Below are 17,587 nucleotides of genomic sequence, written 5' to 3' on the forward strand. Positions count from 1 at the left end.
ATCTTGAAGAATGAGCAGGAGGACTCACATTTCTTGAGTCGAAACTCACCACAAGGCTGTAGCAGTCAAAATAGTCTTGTGCAGGCGTAAGGACAGACATTCAGATCAATGAGACAGATTAAGAGACCAAAAATAAGCCCTTATACTTAGGGTCAATTGGTTTTCAGAAGGTGTTCCAAGACCACTCAATTCAGAAAGAACAGTCTTCCAACAAATTGTTCTGGGACAACTTAACTATCCACATACAAAAAACTGAAGTGAGACTCTTATATCACACCATATAAAAAAACTTAGTATAAATCAAAGACCTAAGTTAAGTCTGAAATCAGAAAACCTTTAGTGTTCATGATCTTGGACCAGACAGTAACTTTTTAGATATGACACAAAAAACTCAAGGCAACAAATGAATAAATAAATAAATAACAACAATAGATAGGTTGGACTTTGTTAAAATTTAAAACTTTTCCCAACTACTAGTGCCGCAGTCTGGCTGGGCAAAAAATCACGAGCCACTCACAGCCTTGTAGATTCAAACAGCAATTCTTTATTCCCGAACTCACACCAGCACTCTACAATCACGTTCTGGGCAAAATCCACACTCTCCACTGGGCTCTGAATCCCAAATACTCTCTGAATCCCACAAGAACTCAACGGGAACTCAAGGCGCCTGTGGCAGCAGGATACGCCCTATTCCCAGCAGGAATAACCTTAAACCTGGAACCTCCCTAAACTCAAGGAGCAGGATACTCCCTAATCCCAGCAGGATACACCCTAAACCTGGATCCGCCCTGGTCCTTGAGCAAGGTCACCTTACATGCAATGTCACTGCAAATGACCTGGGTCCAATATGGAGAGTCCTTCCTCTAAGCAACGTTGGGTAGGCTGACAAAGAAATCGCCATGCGTCATTCCTACTTGGCAATGGCTCTCAGCATACTAGGGAGACTGAGGCAGATCACTAGATCAAGGCCAACCTGGACAACTTGTTGATATCTTGTCTCAAAATGAAATAAAAGGAGCTGGGGATGTAGCTCAGGGGCTGAATACCTGGGTTCAATCCCCAGGACCACACAAAATGTGCGCAATCCCTCTCCTATTTCCATGAAGTGAGGGTCCTTAGAGACAAGAAGGGATGTGGGGAGACACTAGGGCCTACCTAAACAAGCCAGTGTTCAAGTTTCACATCTTTCTAAAATCTATTTCTAATTAGTTTGCTTGTTATATTGCTCTTACTAGAATCGAGGTCATAATTCCATGTTTCTACTGTTCTCTTCTTGTACACGTAAGCACAATTGATTTTTGTGTATTGATCTTGAATCTTAACTTTTCTGAGCTCATTTGTAGGTTGTAATGGTTTTTGCTGAATTCCTTAAGATTTTTGAAATACTATAATGTAGAGATGAATATAGATGTGAATGTAGATGGTAGTTCTGCTCTTCCAATCTAGATGCATTCTTTATTTGTTCTTTTTAATTATACATGCATTTTATTTATTTTTTATTCCAAATGACATGGCTAACGCCACCAGGTGATGGTGAATAGATATGGTGAGGGTGGGAATATCTCTCTTCTTTCTAATCTTAGGAAATAAAATATAGGTTTCAGGACCAGGATTGTAGCACAGTGGTATAGAGTATCCCAAGTTTCATGAGGCCCTGGGTTCAATCACCAGTAATGCAAACTTTAATACAGATTTTATCATTAATTATGACATTAATGGCAGGTTTTTATGCACCTTTTGTCAATTTGAGGGTGTCACTGTGTACTTCTTAATAAAAGGAAAGGGTGTTTGACATTGTCAAATTTTTTTTCCGCATATTTTGAGATGGTGCGGTGGGGTTGGGGTTTTGTATTCATATGGTGTATTACATTGAATGATTTTTGGCTCCTAAATATTTTTAAAAACTTTTGTGCTACAAACGACATCATCCAAACTGTGGAAAGACGATTCACGGGGTGGGAAGAGGCTGCAGTCACCCCTTGATGAGGTCTGGTGTGCAGAGCACCACTCAGTGAGAAGGGAGACAAGCCTTCCACATAAGGCGAGCAGAGGGGGTGGACCCATGTTCCTGCAAGGGACAGAAGGCCCGTCAGGGGTGGGACAACTCATCATCGGGGAAGGGCACACGGAAGCTGCAGTGACACACCACTTCAAAGCCCGAGGGCGGCCAAGGTGAGGAGCTGCTTCGCACACTAGGGTCACGTGCTGGAATAGAGGAGAACAGGCCTTGGGGTGGGGGATGTGAAAGATGAGGAGCTTTGGAAAACAGTGTGGACACAGGGTCACCACCTCGCCACTTGTAGGGACACAAACGAAACAAAAACATGTTCTGTCATTACAGCAAGATGTTGGAAACAACCCAGGCCACCACCTGCAGGTGGAGGGACAGAAGTAAGGAGACTGTCCCTCAGCCATGCAGAGGAAACCAGGCTCACCCACCCATGGCACAGCGATGTGACCCTGCGGGCTCAGCAGGAGACAGTGGGGATCACCCACAGGGTCACCAGGGTTTGCTGGGCTGGTCACATGAAGCTGCTTCTGCAGAATACAAGGTGCTTTTCTGGAAGTCACACTGGATATGAGGTGACCTGCATCCAATGTCCCTGCAGAGAGGTGGGTGTGGGCCTGGCTCCACCAGCCTGGAAGTCCCCGGGCCTCAGCTGGAGGGCCGTGGCACCCTGGGGGCACCTCCAGTCTCCTTTACACTGGCTGTGCAGGGCATTAGGGTTCCAGGCTCAAAAGAGAAGGCAGAGGTTCAGAATGGCAGCCGGTCCCTGAGAGGGCTGGAGGTGTCTGCAAGCCTCTGGCCTCTCCCCCTGGCTGCTCGTGGGGTCAGCCCGTTTGCCACAGAAGGAAGAAGGTCTCTGCTGGCAGGTGCCGGCTGTGGAGCCACTGTCTGCAAGGAGGCGGGCCTGGGGGTGGAGGGCCTGGGCCCCCACGGAGATCCTGCAAGAGGCCAGGTCAGCCATCTCCCAGCTGCCCGTCGGCAAGTGTGGTGTGGCAGCAGCATCAGCACCACATTCAGAGTGTGATGGTCCTGGAAGATGGCGGCTTGGTGAGACGTACTAGTGCACCATCATGTCACGGATCTCTGGCCACCACAGTCTTGCACGCACTCAGCAGAGGCCTGTGGCCATCTAACTGACGACACACCTAGTGTCCGAAACCTTGGAGCCACTGGCACCCAGGGGACACCACTGACCCTCATAGCACCTGTGGCCTGCAGTCAGAAACAGCTTCTGGATTCTGTTGGCACCACCCTGGTGTCCCCGTGTCCTCGGGCTCCTCTTCAAGAGCCCCTCGCCAGGCTGCGGAGCAGGAGGGACCCGGTGGCTGCCGTCCTCCCAACTAGCTGGGTTTCCAGATAAGGTCGCCTTTCTTGCCTCAGTACTTTGTCTCTCAACTGCCCTGCAGCACGCATCTGGACCTGGTCTGGTCACCGTGTGGCCTGGGGTTCTCAGGACCTACTCTGCCCCCCCTGTCCAGGGGGCACCAGGCAGTCCCCACTGCAGGAAGCCCCTGCAGCACCTGGCAAGTGACAGGGATGGCAGGTGGCCCAATGCCAGGCCATCAAGGGGGCCATGTCCCAGGGCCAGCACTGGCTCTGCACCCCCTGGACTGTGGTCCCAGGAGCCACCAGCTGAGGGAACACCCAGGCAGCTTCCTGTCCCATCCCCTCCTCCCTCCCTCCCTCCCTTTCTCCCTCTCTCTCCCTCTCACACACATACAGACACACACTCACACACACACACACTCTCACACTCACATACACACTCACACACACATACACACACTCACACACACATACACATACACTCACACATACAGACACACACACTCACACACACATACACACATACACACACTCACACACACTCACACACACACTCACTCACACTCACACATACACACACTCACACACACATACACATACACTCACACATACAGACACACACACTCACACACATATACACACATACACACACACTCACACACACTCACACACACTCACACACACTCACACTCACACATACACACACTCACACACATACACACACTCACACACACACACACACACACACTTTATTCAGGGGAACTCACACAGCCTCACACTAACGGTGCTGGGGTGACCTGTCCCGCAGCATTTGTCACACGGAGCAGTCACAGGGCTGTGCAGCCCCTACCAGTGCCTGCTCTGAATCCCTCCCCACCCTCCAAGGGAACCCTGGCCCTTTACAGTCCTCCCCTCGGTCCTCCCTGGTTCCAGGCAAGGCCCTCTGCTTCCCATCCCTGGATCGTCCCCCCGGACTCCATGGATCCTACCCGAGGGGCTTCTGGCCTGGCCTCTTACCACACCCCGAGGTCTCTGTGATACATCACGTCACATCCACCCCTTTGGTGGGGGACCAGGTTGTGAGTGTCCTTCATTTGTCCCCACCTCCTGCTCCTATGACACTGGGCTGTGAGCACTTAGGGCCAGAGCCCGTGACCCTGTCGGGAGGCAGGCATTTGCCGTGGGCGCCAGGTGGTCCACACATCCCGGCTGACCACGCGCCTGCCTGGCGCACCGTCTCTGCACCACAGTGCGCAGGCTGCGAAGTCAGCCGTGGACACAGAACTCCCCTCCTGTCCCCACAGGACAGCGCCACAGCCGGAGCACAACAGTTACCATGCGCCAGACCCCGACCTGCAAGGGCTCCGAGCTCCAGCAGGCTTGCTCCCTCCCACAGGTCCCCGTCCCCACCTGACCTGCGGCCACCACCGTCAGGTCTTCTGCACTATGGATTCGCTGTCGGCTTGCCTCTCTAGAACTTCAGAAGTGGACCACCGTAGGTGCCTGCTATGGGGGTCTTTCCTCACCACAGAGCTCCTGGACTCATGGATATTGGAATGAGATGATGGAGTCCTTCATGCTGCTGAGCTGAACGCCCTGTGTCAGCCACGGTCCAGGCTTGTCTCTTCTCCTCTTGATGGACCTCTGGGCCGCTGCCAATTTGGGGCTCTCTCTTTTCATTTCTCTTAGTAAAAACCTCGTAGTGCAATTGCGAGTTTGTAGGGCAGTTGTCTGTTTGGTTTTAGAAGCTACCAGGTCTATAGCCAGGTCTGGTAGCCCACACCTGTAATCCCAGCAACTGGGGAGGCTGAGGCAGGAGGATCACAACTTCCAGGCCATTCTGAGCAACTTAGTGAGACCCTGTCTCAAAAAAAAAATTTAATATTTATTTTTAAATTATAGTTGGACACAATAACTATTTTATTTTTATGTGATGTTAAGGATCAAACCCAGGGCTGTGCACACACTAGGCAAGAGCTCTACTGCTGAGTCACAACCCTAGCCCTCAAAAATTTTTTAAATGGGCTGGGGGTGTAGCTCAGAGGTAGAGCACGGTGGCTCAGTGTGCAGTGCCACAGAAGGACAGAGAGGGAAGGGAGCCACCAGCTCTTCACCCAGGGATGTGCCCTTTGCAGGCCCTCCCCCCGGGGGTCCCAGGGGCTCTGTGCCTTTGCTGAACACACCCTCACTTTTGGTGGGCCATTCTGGTGAGTGCTGTGGAGAACTCCGTGCGGCTTTAGCCTTGGTCTCCCTGATGCCTGTTGGGGTTGCCGTGTTCGGTGTGCATTGGCCCTCTCCAGTCTCCTTCGGTGACACGTCTGTTCAGATCCCCCATTTCTGAATTGCATTTTGTCTCCTAATGCTGAGTTGTACTGTTTTTGTGTGTATCTCCTCTCAGTCCTGCTCTATTTCTTTCTTTCTTTTTTATTATTATTATTTTATTATTATTATTATTTATCTATCTATTTTTATGTGGTGCTGAGGATCGAACCCAGGACCTCACACGTGCTAGGCGAGCGCTCCACTGTGGACCCCAGCCCCAGCCCCCCTATTTATTTCTTAATGAGCAGAGTTTTTAATTTTGATGTGATCCAATGAGTCCGATTTCCTTGTATGGTTCTGTGTCCTTTCTGAACAGCTGTGCCTACCCCAAGTCAAAGGCCCATTCCCCTGATTTCGTCTCCCCGGGGGTTTGTAGTTCCAGCTTCTGCCTTGGCAGCGGGCCCCACCTCAGGCTGAGTCTGGTGGGGGCCCAGGCCCCTTGGTCTCCACGTGGGAACCTAGCAGCTTCAGGCCATTTGTTGGAGAGAAAGTCCTGCTCTGGGCACTGCATCAGCTCCTCTGCTGAGAACCAAGGACCACAGAAACGGGCCGCGGCTCCCAGGGTCTCCCTGTCCCCTCTTGCCAACGTGCCCTGTCGGCCACCACGCTGCCACAGAGCTGGACACGGGCACCTGAGTCCTCCAACTGCTTTCTCTCAAGACACCTGGGTGCTCTGGGTCCTGCCTCTCCACACAATGAAACCCGTCTCCAGCTCCCCACAGCTGCAGGGTGGGTCAGGGCTGGACATGGCGGGGCTCTCCATTCGTCTGATTTCTGCCTACACTTTGTCTGAGCGGCTCGTTTATTATCAAAATGATACGATTTCAGGCCAGGCATGGCAACGCACATCTGTAAACCCAGCAGCTCGGATGGAGGCTGAGGTGGGAGGATCACAAGTTCAAAGCCTCAGCTACTTAGCCAGGCCCTAGGCAACTCAGCAAGACCCTGTCTCTAAGTAAGATATTTTAAAAGGGCTGGGGTGTGGCTCAGTGGTTAAGGGCCCTGGGTTCAATCCTCGATGCCAAAATAAACAAATAAGCAAATAATAATACGAGTTCATTGTAAAAATGGGAAAATCCAGAGAAGTAGCTATAGTAGCCCATGGGGGAGCTCACTCCAGCTGTCTTCTGCCGACTCTCCAGTGCGCCCCTTGCCAACCCAGGCCCGAGTTCACAGGGAGCCGGTGTTGCTGTGGCCGGCACTGTGGCTCTGGCTTGGCCCCTCGGCCTTCTCCTGATGCTTCCACACCCATCTCCTGCATTCCTCCTGGAGACCTCAATGGCCAGAGCAGCCTGCCCCACACAGGCCACAGCCGGAGACACCTAGAACTCGGGGTAGCCATCCTCAGACAAGGGAGGCCCAGGGCCTCAGCCTCGTGGGGCGGCCTCCCTCCAGGTCCCTGGTGCTGTGCTCCCGGTGGCACACGGTCCACTCACTGGGCACTGTCCTCCCTCTGTCCCACCAGGTCACTGGGATGGCTCTCAGTCCTCAGCAGAACTCAGTGGGGAACCCCGGGTCTCAGTCCGCGGCAGCAGGGGTCTCAGTGGCAGCGTGGTATTCCACATGTCCTTCTTCTGGGTCAGCTTGTGTGGGTCACCACGGAGACAGAACACCTGACACAGCAAGGTCCAGAGGAAAGGCTTGGTTTGGCTCCGCAGTCCACAGGCACCGGGTCCTTCCCGTACATTACGGCATGGGAGCCGCTCACCTTATGGCAGCTGCAAAGAAAAGGCGGGAGGGAGAGTCCCTGTCCCCTGTGACCCAACATCCTCCCCAGGCCCCTGAAGGGCCCACTACCTCCCAATGGTGCCACAGGCTGGGGTCCAAGCCTTCAAGGGTGACACCAGCTTTGGGGGACATTAAGGTCTACACTACACATCTCTGCCTCTGCTCCTCTCCTGTGTCGGGCTGGGGATGGACCCGAGCTGGGGAAGCTGGGCCAGGACTCTCAGGGCCACAGCCCAGCCCTGTCCCAGGTCTCTACCCACAAGGTGGTTCTCAGCAGCTAGAGGAGTTCTTTGAAATCATTTCCCAGTTGAACGCAGTGGCGCTTGCTGGGGATCCCAGTGACTAGGGAGGCTGAGGTAGAAGGATCACAAGCTGGAGGTCAGCCTCAGCAAGACCCTATCTTAAAATAAAATAAGAAAGGCTAGAGGGCAGCTCAGTGGTGGCACACCCTGGGTTCCGTTCCTAGCACTAAGGAAAAAAAATCCCAGAATAGGATTATTTTTTAAGGTTCTAAATTCATACGGCAAAATAGTGTCCTGAAAACACTCAGCCAATCGGGCGTCATCTCTGTAGGATGTGAGAGAGCCTCTTCGTCATGTGTGAAGTGGCCCGCACCTCCCAAGGACTAGCACCACTCTCAGTCCCTGCACTGTGAAGACAAAGCCCAGAGGCATTTCCCCATTCGGGGTGACTTGGGAGTTGAACAGCGGCTCTGTCCCTAGTGGGCTCTGGGGCCCTCTGCATGGGAAGCAGCCACCAGGCTCTGGGTTTGGTCCCAGAACTGCAGAAAAAAGGGGGGGAATTATGGGCTGTGACAGTGGATCCCAGAGCTGTGAGAAGCAGTGCAGACGGCGCCCGACGCTCGGCTCTGGGTGGGGTAGCACACGTGTGGGGAACCTCGTGGCGGCCAGCTGCGACAACCATACAGGTAGCACCCAGGCCTCCCGGGTCCCCCACCCTTCCAGCCACACCTCCTGCCTCCCACTCAGCCCCTGGTGGCTGCAGTTCTGGCCTCTGATTCATGGCTTCATCAGGGTGATGCACAAAAGGAATCCTACCTGTGTGGCCTGGGGGCTTCTGCCTTTCCTTCGGTTTCTGGAGACCCCTCGGCTGATGTGTGCCTCCATAATTTGCTCCTTTTCATATTCCTGTGTCTCCTGAATGGCCTGTCAGTGTCTGAGAATGCCCACAGGTGGCAGCTTGGCTCAGCAGGCAGGTGTATTGGAGGGTGACGTGGAGCAAGTGGCCGTCTCCAGGGAGGAGAGGGGCCATTCTCACAAGGAGAGCCTTCCTGGTGCCAGGGCACAGGGTGGCCCAGCAGCAGGGGGTGCAGGGGGCAGTTCTTGGCAAACTCTCAGGCATGGCTGGCTCTTGGAAGCTTCCATCTGTTTCTCTGGTTCCTAATAAGGCTGCACACTCCTTGCCATCCCTTCAAACTCCTTTTCCAGCTGAAGTTGGTAACCAAGGACCCGGACTGGCCCCTCCCTTCTCAGAGGACATCATAGCCCTGCCAGCCTGACGCTCAGGCACATGTGACTGCAAGAACCTGCCGGGAGGCACGGGGACAGGGAGAGCACTGGACACAGGGTTTGCCCTGCACCAGCCATGGGCCCCAGGCTCCTTCTGGGCATCCCAAGCCAGCTGAGGGAGGGACCTCAGTGGGGACACCTTCCTCCGGGCTCCGTCCCTTCCTCCACTCTCCCGACCCTGGCCAGGGCAGCTGAGCTGATCAGAGAGGGCAGCCTTGCTCCTCCCTTGAAAGAAACCCCAGGGGGCTGGGGCTGGGGCTCAGGGGTAGAGCACTGTGCTGCGAGGCAGGGGCCTGCCACACTGCACTCTTGCCCACTCCTCAGAAATCTGCCTTGGCCCTGGGCCCCTGCCTGGTGCCTCCCCCAGCCCCCGTGGAGTCAGTCTGTGACATGCTGGGGGCGTGAGTCCAGGCCTGAGTCCAGGCCAGCAGAGAAGCCCTGGAGCTCCCTGGGTGGGATCACTGCTGCCCCAGACACACAGTGGTCCAGTTTCCTGGGCCCTCCAGGGACAAGGCAAGGGACAGCCCCACTCCTAGAGGGCCTGCTGGCCCTGCACACCCAAGGTGGCCTCGAATGCCCAGGTGTGTTACGGGTCATCTGGAGCAATGGCAGACGAGGAGGCCTAGAGTCCCGCACATGACCCATGGGAGGCTGAGTAGCGTGGCACTGCCAACTTTTTCCTTGTGGTTCTTCCTTGAAACCCTGCCACACCAGCCTCTCCATCCCAGGTGGCAAGCAGAGTGGCATCCAGTGTCGAACCCACAGCCACCTGCAACCAGAAGGCAGCAGTGGGCTGCATCTCCAGTGGACCCCGAGGGAGCCAAGCCCAGGCCAGCAGCACCCCTCACCTCCAGGGCAGCACCTGCCGGGGCCAGCGTGCACAGACTGTCTCCTGGGCCACTCTGCCCATAGCAGATGGGGCTCCCTCGCACCCCCTCCCCCACCCATGTGGCCTGTCCCCTGGCTGGGCCCCTGCTGACCACCCACCAAGGTCTCTGTAACAGTCCCTGGGATGAGCTCGCTGCACTGCAAGTGCCCCAGGCCCTGGACTCTCCACATGGACAGAGGCTGCTCAGGGTCCAAGGAGGGTGCAGGTCGGCAGCAGGGAGGGGTCCACCAGCAGCAGCTGCAGCTCTCACAGGAGAGGGTCAAGTGGCAGAGGTGACCTCCTGGGCAGAGAGGGCAGCACGGCAGCACTGAAGGCTCAGCACCTGCCACCTTTGGACACAGCCCCAAGCACAAGTGTCCTGTGCCCCTGCAAGGGTCCCATGCGCTGCTCTGCCACCCCAATCTGTCCCCTGGGGATGGCTGGGGGTCCTGGGGCAGGATACCCCAGAGCCGGCCCCTCATGACAGCCTTTGCCTCTCCTCTGAGCAGGGGAGCGAGGCAGCCCCCAGGGCAGCACTGCCCAAATGCTGTCCAGAGACTGCTGGGACCTCAGGTAGAGGTGGGGGCCGCCAGCGAGGCAGGACCCAGATGCAAGGCCCTGGCCCCCAGCCCAGCCCCGGAGGAGGCCAGAGATTGGGGCAGGTTGCTGGAGGTGCAAGGTCAGGGATCCAGGGATGGGTGTGTGAGACTCAAACGCTGGGAGGCCCCAGGAGGAAGAGGCTGGCAGGACAGAGGACACGGGGTGTGCGCAGGAGACAGGCCCAGAGGGAGCCACAGGGAAGGAGCGAGGACGCAGGTGGGAAGTGGGAGCCCCAGCAGCCGGCGAGCCCACTGATCTGGCCCTGGCTCAGTCCTGGAGTGTTCTGGAGGCTCGGGAAGATGCCTGGGGCCAACCTCCAGTTCTCCAGCCCTCCCTCTATCCTGCTGGGGGCAGGAGGTGGAGTGGGTGCTCCTCCCAGGTAGCAGGGTGCCGGGAGGGGCTGGGAGCCACCCTCCTGCACACCAGCGGCACATAGGATCGGGCTCCCCCGGGGCGGGCTGCGCTGATGGCCTCTGGGAACCCAGCGCCTGATGACCTGCTGCTGGCAGCACTGCTCTGGCCACACCTGCAGAGCCCCCTGCCCACGAACCACAGCACCATCCCCAAGCGGACAGTCACCTCCCTGAGGTGTGGCCTCCCAGGACAGGGCCTCGCTCGCAGGGGCAGGTGGGTACCTCGGGAATGAAGCATGAGCAGCACAGTGAGCAGCACAGGTGGAGGCTGGGGACGGCGCCTTGGCTTGCATCGGGGTGTCCTTCTCCTGCGTGGCTCTCTGAGCTGCTACTGTTCTGGTGTTGGGCACAAGGCCACATGGTGACCACAGGGCTCCAGGGCCAGGACCACGCTCCCCACTGTCAGGCAGGGCCCCCGTGGCCAGCCAGGTGGAAAGTCTTGAGGGCTCAAGGCGCTCTGTGCCCACCAGGGGACACGGAGGGTCCTGCAGGGGCAGGAGCAGAGGCACCCAGGGGGTCTCGCCCTTTCCTTCTTCTTTCAGCAGCAACCGCTCCACGTCAACTTGACTTGCTTTCTAGGTTAACTGCTATTCTGAGCACCTTCCCTGTTCTTTCTGCTTCCCGCTCCGTTTGTCCCACTATTTATAGTTGACTACTTAAGAGGCACAAATCACTGTTGTAACAGCTGATGGATTTCAAGAGACTGCTGAAGACAATTAGCTGAAGGGTTTGCTGATGGCTCCTTCTCCCGGGGCTGGAGGAAGCTCTGCCGCCTTCCTTAGGTGACGATGTGTTCTCCAAAAGCAGGCCTCCCCCTAGACAAACTGCTCCCCCAGGAAGCTGGCTTTCCTACTCCCCGCACCCACTGTCCCCAGAGAAAGAAGGGCCCTCTCCCCTGCGGGCTCCCACAGGCTCAGGACCCACCAGGTCCTCCGGCTCCATGTCCAGCTCTCTAGGTGGCAGGGTGGCTTCCACTCCAGGAAGCAGAGGGAGAAAAGGTAGGACCCCAGCCGCAGCCTGCCCGCAGCCGCTCGGGGCCAGGCACACTGCCTGCTTCACCGTGTCCACTTATTAAACCCTCAGCCAGGAGGTAGGCCTGCCACTCTCCACAGAGATGCAGAGACCAACACAGCCCGTGGCTTCCTGTGCTGCCCACCAGGTCCTGAGCCCCGCACCGTGAGCTGCTCTGGGTGGCCATCCTGGGGCTTACCTGGGCAGGGGACACGGTTTTGACACTATCTTCAGTGGTGGTCAGGTCTGGGTGGTTATTTAAGAGTGAACACCATCTCAGACTGTGGTCTGGCCCCCGTGCTGCCGTATCTGAGGAAATGGGTGGGGACACAGGCCTGTACCCATGGGTTTGAGTGCCTTCACTACCTCTGAGGATGCTGGAGCCCAGAGAGGCTCAGTCAGGCTGGGCAGAGCTCTGGGGTCCCGGCCCATGGATAGAGCCATGGCGGGATCCCATGAGCTCTGTGGCTGGGGCTCATCCCAGAGGCGGTAGGTGAACGAGGGAGGAAGGGGGCAGGTGATGGTTGGAGCAGGGTGGGGAGAGCCTGCAAGCGGGTGGTGCCCCAGGCCCACAGCCTGCCCTGCCACCCCCAGGCCCACAGCCAGCCCTGCCAGCCCATCCTGTCCTTCCCTTGCCCTGGCTTCTGGGGAAAGGCCCCCTCTGCCCCACCTGCATTTTCACGTGGAAGCCATAGTTCTTGAGGCCGAGGGGGGGTACTTCTCCTAACTCGGCTCGCCTGGGACCCTCAGGCGGCACAGCAGAGCAAGCATCTGGTGCAGGCTGCTGTTCTGGGGACTGCAGCCCCCACCCCGCCACTCAGGGCATCTCCTGGGCAATCCAGCAGAGTCACGAGAAGCCCCAGGGCCTCCTGCCCACAGCCTCCAACACACAGCCTGCTAGCTCTCAGGTCCTGGAGAACGGGGGCTCTGGGTACAAGGGAGCCCTGGACAACCATGCGGTATTTGCACTTTTCTGAAGGTCCCCAAGCACCACAGTGGGAAACATGAAGGAGCATAGTGGAGCAAGCTGAGTGCATCACGATGGCGGGTGGACCCACTGGGGCCCACAAGGACACATGCCACACCCTAGGGGCTGTAGCATCCCAATTTACATAGTAGGAAGATGGAGGGCCCTGGCCATTCCAGAAAGCCGACCCTCACCCACAGTCAGAGGAATCTCCCACCTGCCCCAGGGGCCTGTCAGGAGGACAGCTCTGGGGAGAGCTGCATACCAAGGGAGAGGGCCTGTCTGCGAAGACAGCCATGGCCCCTCTGCCTGATCCAGCGGAGCCCATTTCCCACAACACCCACCGGACCTGGATGGTGGCAAAGATGCTGGTTCCTTCCGGATTCTCAGACTGCAGCAGCCGGGAGCTGAAGATGGCAGACCCCCCTTTCTCCTGGAATGCCTGCTTCCTGGCTCAGGATGCCCGTGGGAGGGAGGACTATACCACCAGCGAGGGGCAGTGTCACAGGCCATAGTACCAACTTCAGGGTGCCTAGGATGGTGTGAGCCAGTGCTGGGGAACTTGCCCGTGTCCTCCCACCTTTGACCTTTGTGAAGTGGCCCTGTGTGGGTGACCACTGCTGGCCAGGTGGACGCCTGCCCGCTGTAGTGGTCTCTGATGAGGTGGTGTGTCTGGAGCAGGCGTGTTCTCCGAGAAGGTGCATTTCCCTTAAAGAGCCTGCTGGGAAAACACAGGCAGGGCATCTCCTGGGGCCAGTTGGCTGGGAGAGTTTTCTAAGATGCAGATGATGTAAAACCACACAAGCAAGTTGGTGGTTCCCAGACAGCCTACAGCGTCCCCATGGGACACAGCCACCCATCCTGGGCACAGACCTGAAGAGCGCAGAGCAGGGACCCAAACAAGAAGTGGAAGGAAAGCGCTGCTTCTAGATAAACAGGAACAGGCCACTAATGGACTCCCTCCTCCCAGGAATGCTTGGCTTTTCAAACAGCCCATTTCTGAAATCCTAAACACCAACAACAGAGGGGAAACTGTGAAAACTGTGTTTCCTAAAACGACTTTTTTTTGGTACTGGGGATTGAACCCAGGGGTGCTTAACCACTGAGCCACACCCCCAGCACTTTTTGATTTAGAGACAGTGTCCGAGAGTTGCTAAGCACCCACTAAGTTGCTGAGGCTCGCTTTGAATTCGTGATCCTCCCACCTCAGCCTCCCAAGCCACTGGGATTACAGGCATGTGCCACTGTGACCGGCCTAATACTTCTGCTTTTGCTTTTCTTTTGCATTCCCCCCCCCCAGTACAGAAGACTGAACCCAGGGGTGCTCTGTCACTGAGCCACATCCCCAGTGCTTTTTATTTTTTGAGATGTTTTCCCTAAATTTCCCAGGCTGGCCTTGAACTTGACCCTCCTGCCTCCTGAGTCACTGGGATTATAGGCCTGCTTCACCACACCCAGCTTTTTTGTAGAAAAATATGTAACATTCCAAACATAGATAAAAAAGAATCACACAGGGCTTGGGCTGTAGCTCAGTGGTAGAGCCCTTGCCTCACATGCATAAAGTATCCAGTCCAGCATCATATAAAAATAAATAAATAAATAAATAAAGATGTGTCCATCTACAACTGGAAAAAAAAAATCAGAAGAAGAAAAAAAAGAATCATACAGTAACCCACCAGGTACCACCACCAACTTCAACTTGGGAACACGTGGGTCCTTCACACTTCTCCTGCCTCTCAACCACCTCAAGGTCAGGAAGGTGACTGGCCTTCTGCTTTGTGCCAAGTGCTCCACCACTGAGCTAGTACCAGCACAGACACCTCTGGGACACCCAGCCACAGCCACCAAACCCAGGCCCCCGCGGAAACACCGCTCCTGCTCCCCACCCCCCACCGGTTCAGGCTTCCTCCTTCCCAGAGGAGCTCTGAGCAGTCCCAGAGTGCCCAGCTGCTGCGGGGGAGCTGTCCCTGGGGACATATGTGCCGGCACAAGGCCCAGGAGCAGCTTGTTCCGCACCTTCGTCCAGAGAAATGCCCTGGTCTGAGCAGAACTTCCCCCAGGGGAATTCTCTCAAGAGGAAACCCAGCAGTATCCGCTCAGCTGCTAGCCACCTCCGAGTGCCCGCCTGCTGTCCTCCCCAGCTCTTGCTGTCCCGGGGAGGAAGGGGCGGGTCAACCCAGGAAGTCGTTCGCACAGAGGAAGACAGCCAGGCCAGGATGGCATCCACCTGCAGCAGGAGTCTGGCCCTAGGAAAAGGTGCAGGCCCCTGCCTCGCTACCACCTGGTGGAGCCTGGAGAAGACAGGCCACCACCACCTCCCCAAGGCCCCCATGTCCTGCTCCTGAGGTGCCTGGCATCAGAGTGCAGCTGGCCCTTGGGTGTGGCCTCCTCCTGTGACCAGCCCCTGTGGGACCAGTGCCACATGTGGCCCAAGCACACCAGTCAGTGGTGGGACGGTGGCTGGAGTGCAGTCACTCCCCAAGGTGAGCCCGGCAGCTGTGGGCTTGGAAGGGGCGCAGGCCTGCGGTGCTGTGACCTCACATGGGGCCAGCAGCCTTTCCTGTTGAAGCAGCCGGAGTCGGGGCTTTTACGCTAAATTATGATAATGCCTGACTCCCCAAATCCAGGCACATGTTTAACTTGTATCAAGACAGAATTTAATAATTATAAGAATTAAAAAAGCCAATGCCTGTGTCCAGCCCTGACTAGACCTGGAGGCAGGAGACACACAAGCACCGCAGGAACCATCCCCTTGACCTGTGACTTCCAGCCCCAGGCAGGGAGATGAGCAGAAACGCAGCCCCTGGCAGAGCAGAGCGGAGGTCATGTTCAGCAAGGCAGGACTCCGGCTGGTGGGAGCCAGGAGCACTGGCAGACGTTCCCTGGAGACCACAAGCAGCCCCCAGAGGGGCTGGAGACGCCCCAGCAGCCTATTCTCCAGAACCCACTCCAGGGCCAGGGGCACCCCCAGAGGCAGATGCTGGCACCGTGCCTGTGCAGGTCCCAGGCAGGAGGGGACACAGCCCACGTGAGCAGGGGCGTGGCAACATCCTGGGGCAGGGCCAGAGAAACTTGGCCTACTTCCCCAGAGCCCAGCCAGGTGCCTGCTCTCCTCGCCCCCGGTGAGGCAGACTCCATGTCAACACAGGGGCTCTGCGGGCATGTCCATGTGGGGATGTCACCAGGGGTGAGGTGACACCATTGGGAGATGGCTTGGAGAGAGAGGTGCCCCTGTGGGGGATGCCACCACAGAGTCACGACACCCACGGGGGATGGGCTACTCAGACAGAATGAACCCTGGTTCTTCACTTGTGTTCCCTAAGGTCACAGGTTAGAAGACGCTAGAGAGAGAGATGGCAGGTAGGTGTGGGCAGCAGGGCAACGCCTGGATAGACAAGTGGCAGGCAGGTGGGTGGGTGCATGGAAGAGACACCAGGAGGCAGGAGGGCAGGTGGATGAGTGGTGAGTGTGCGGGTGACAGGTGTCAATGGGTAGGTGTGCGCAAACACCCACATGGGTGCAGAGCTGTCCCACAGTGAACTCCAGGGGATGCAGGGTGCCCGACAAAGAGAGATGCCAGCTAACAGCTCGGTGGCCACCATATGGCACTTGAGGGACATCCCAAAACCCCTAATGGCAGCAGCTGTGGGGAGAGATGGGCGGGACTGTCACTGTTTCTTCCCGCCAGGTCCAGTTCAGAAGGCAATCAGCCCGTCTTCAGCAACGCCTTTCAGAATCAATTCCAAGCCAGTGCCCCTGGGTTCTCTGGTGTCCTCTCTCTCCCCAGTGGAAAAGCCCACGGGGGAAGCATGCCCATGGGACCTCCACCGGGGGTCTTCACCCTGCAGTGGGGGCCGGTGCACATGGACCCCACTCTGGGCCCTTTCTCTTGTGGGGCCACATAACAGTGGCAGGACCTCCTTTCCATCCAACCTGCCAGGGCCATGGCATGGGTCTGGACTGTGGGTCCCAACTGTTGTCTGGTTCTCATCTTGGGATCTTCTAAGCCAGCAGGGAGGGACAGTCCCCTCTTGCCAGACTGTATCTATGAAGCAGTATAAGCAAAGGTGGGGGCTCCCAAGAACTGGTCAGTGTTCCAGTCCCACTACCTGCAGGACTGTCCTAACTCCACTCACCATCTTACAGCGGGGGTGGGCTCAAGTCCACCCTGGCTGGGCCACTCTCCAGGATGTGCCCCAGCACCCAGGGCTCTTCAGTTCCTGCCCACTGCCCCATGCCCATCTCACCAGTGCCTAACCTCACCGGGAATCAGAAGCCTCAGCCTCCCAACAGGAGGCTAAAATGGGGGAGTTGCCGTCACAACTGCCACTGTGGAAGAACGGTGCAGAGACTGTCCTAGCCAAGGCAATGGCTTGTGAGCCAAAACTGTCATTCTCCACCAGAACCAGCCGTGGAATAGAGTCACTCTGGTGGCCTGGACTGCCCTGAGCCGCCCTTTGCAGCTTCCAGTCATCAGGCTGCAGCTGGGCTCCTTGTCTATCTGCACCGACATGTACTGGAGGGACTCGGTGTCCCTGAGATGGCCTGCTAGCCTTGTAGCCCTGGAGCTACTGCTCAGCTTCCCAGAATGTCACATCCGAACAGTGTGGCAGCACAACGGCGTGCTTGCTCCTTGAAGTCCACAAGTCCCTGAGCCACAGAAAGTCCTCACCATTTAGTTGCTCAAGGAAGCCTACGTGAACGTCCCAGCCCTGTGACCTACAACCTGTCTCTGCCTTGGCAGGGCCTTCTGCAGCAGGGCCCACCCAGGCTTTCTGCCCCGTCTGCTGGAGGACAAGTGGGCATGGCACTGGA

This window comes from Callospermophilus lateralis, unplaced genomic scaffold, assembly GCF_048772815.1.
Source record: "Callospermophilus lateralis isolate mCalLat2 unplaced genomic scaffold, mCalLat2.hap1 Scaffold_64, whole genome shotgun sequence".
In the NCBI taxonomy this organism is placed as follows: domain Eukaryota; kingdom Metazoa; phylum Chordata; class Mammalia; order Rodentia; family Sciuridae; genus Callospermophilus; species Callospermophilus lateralis.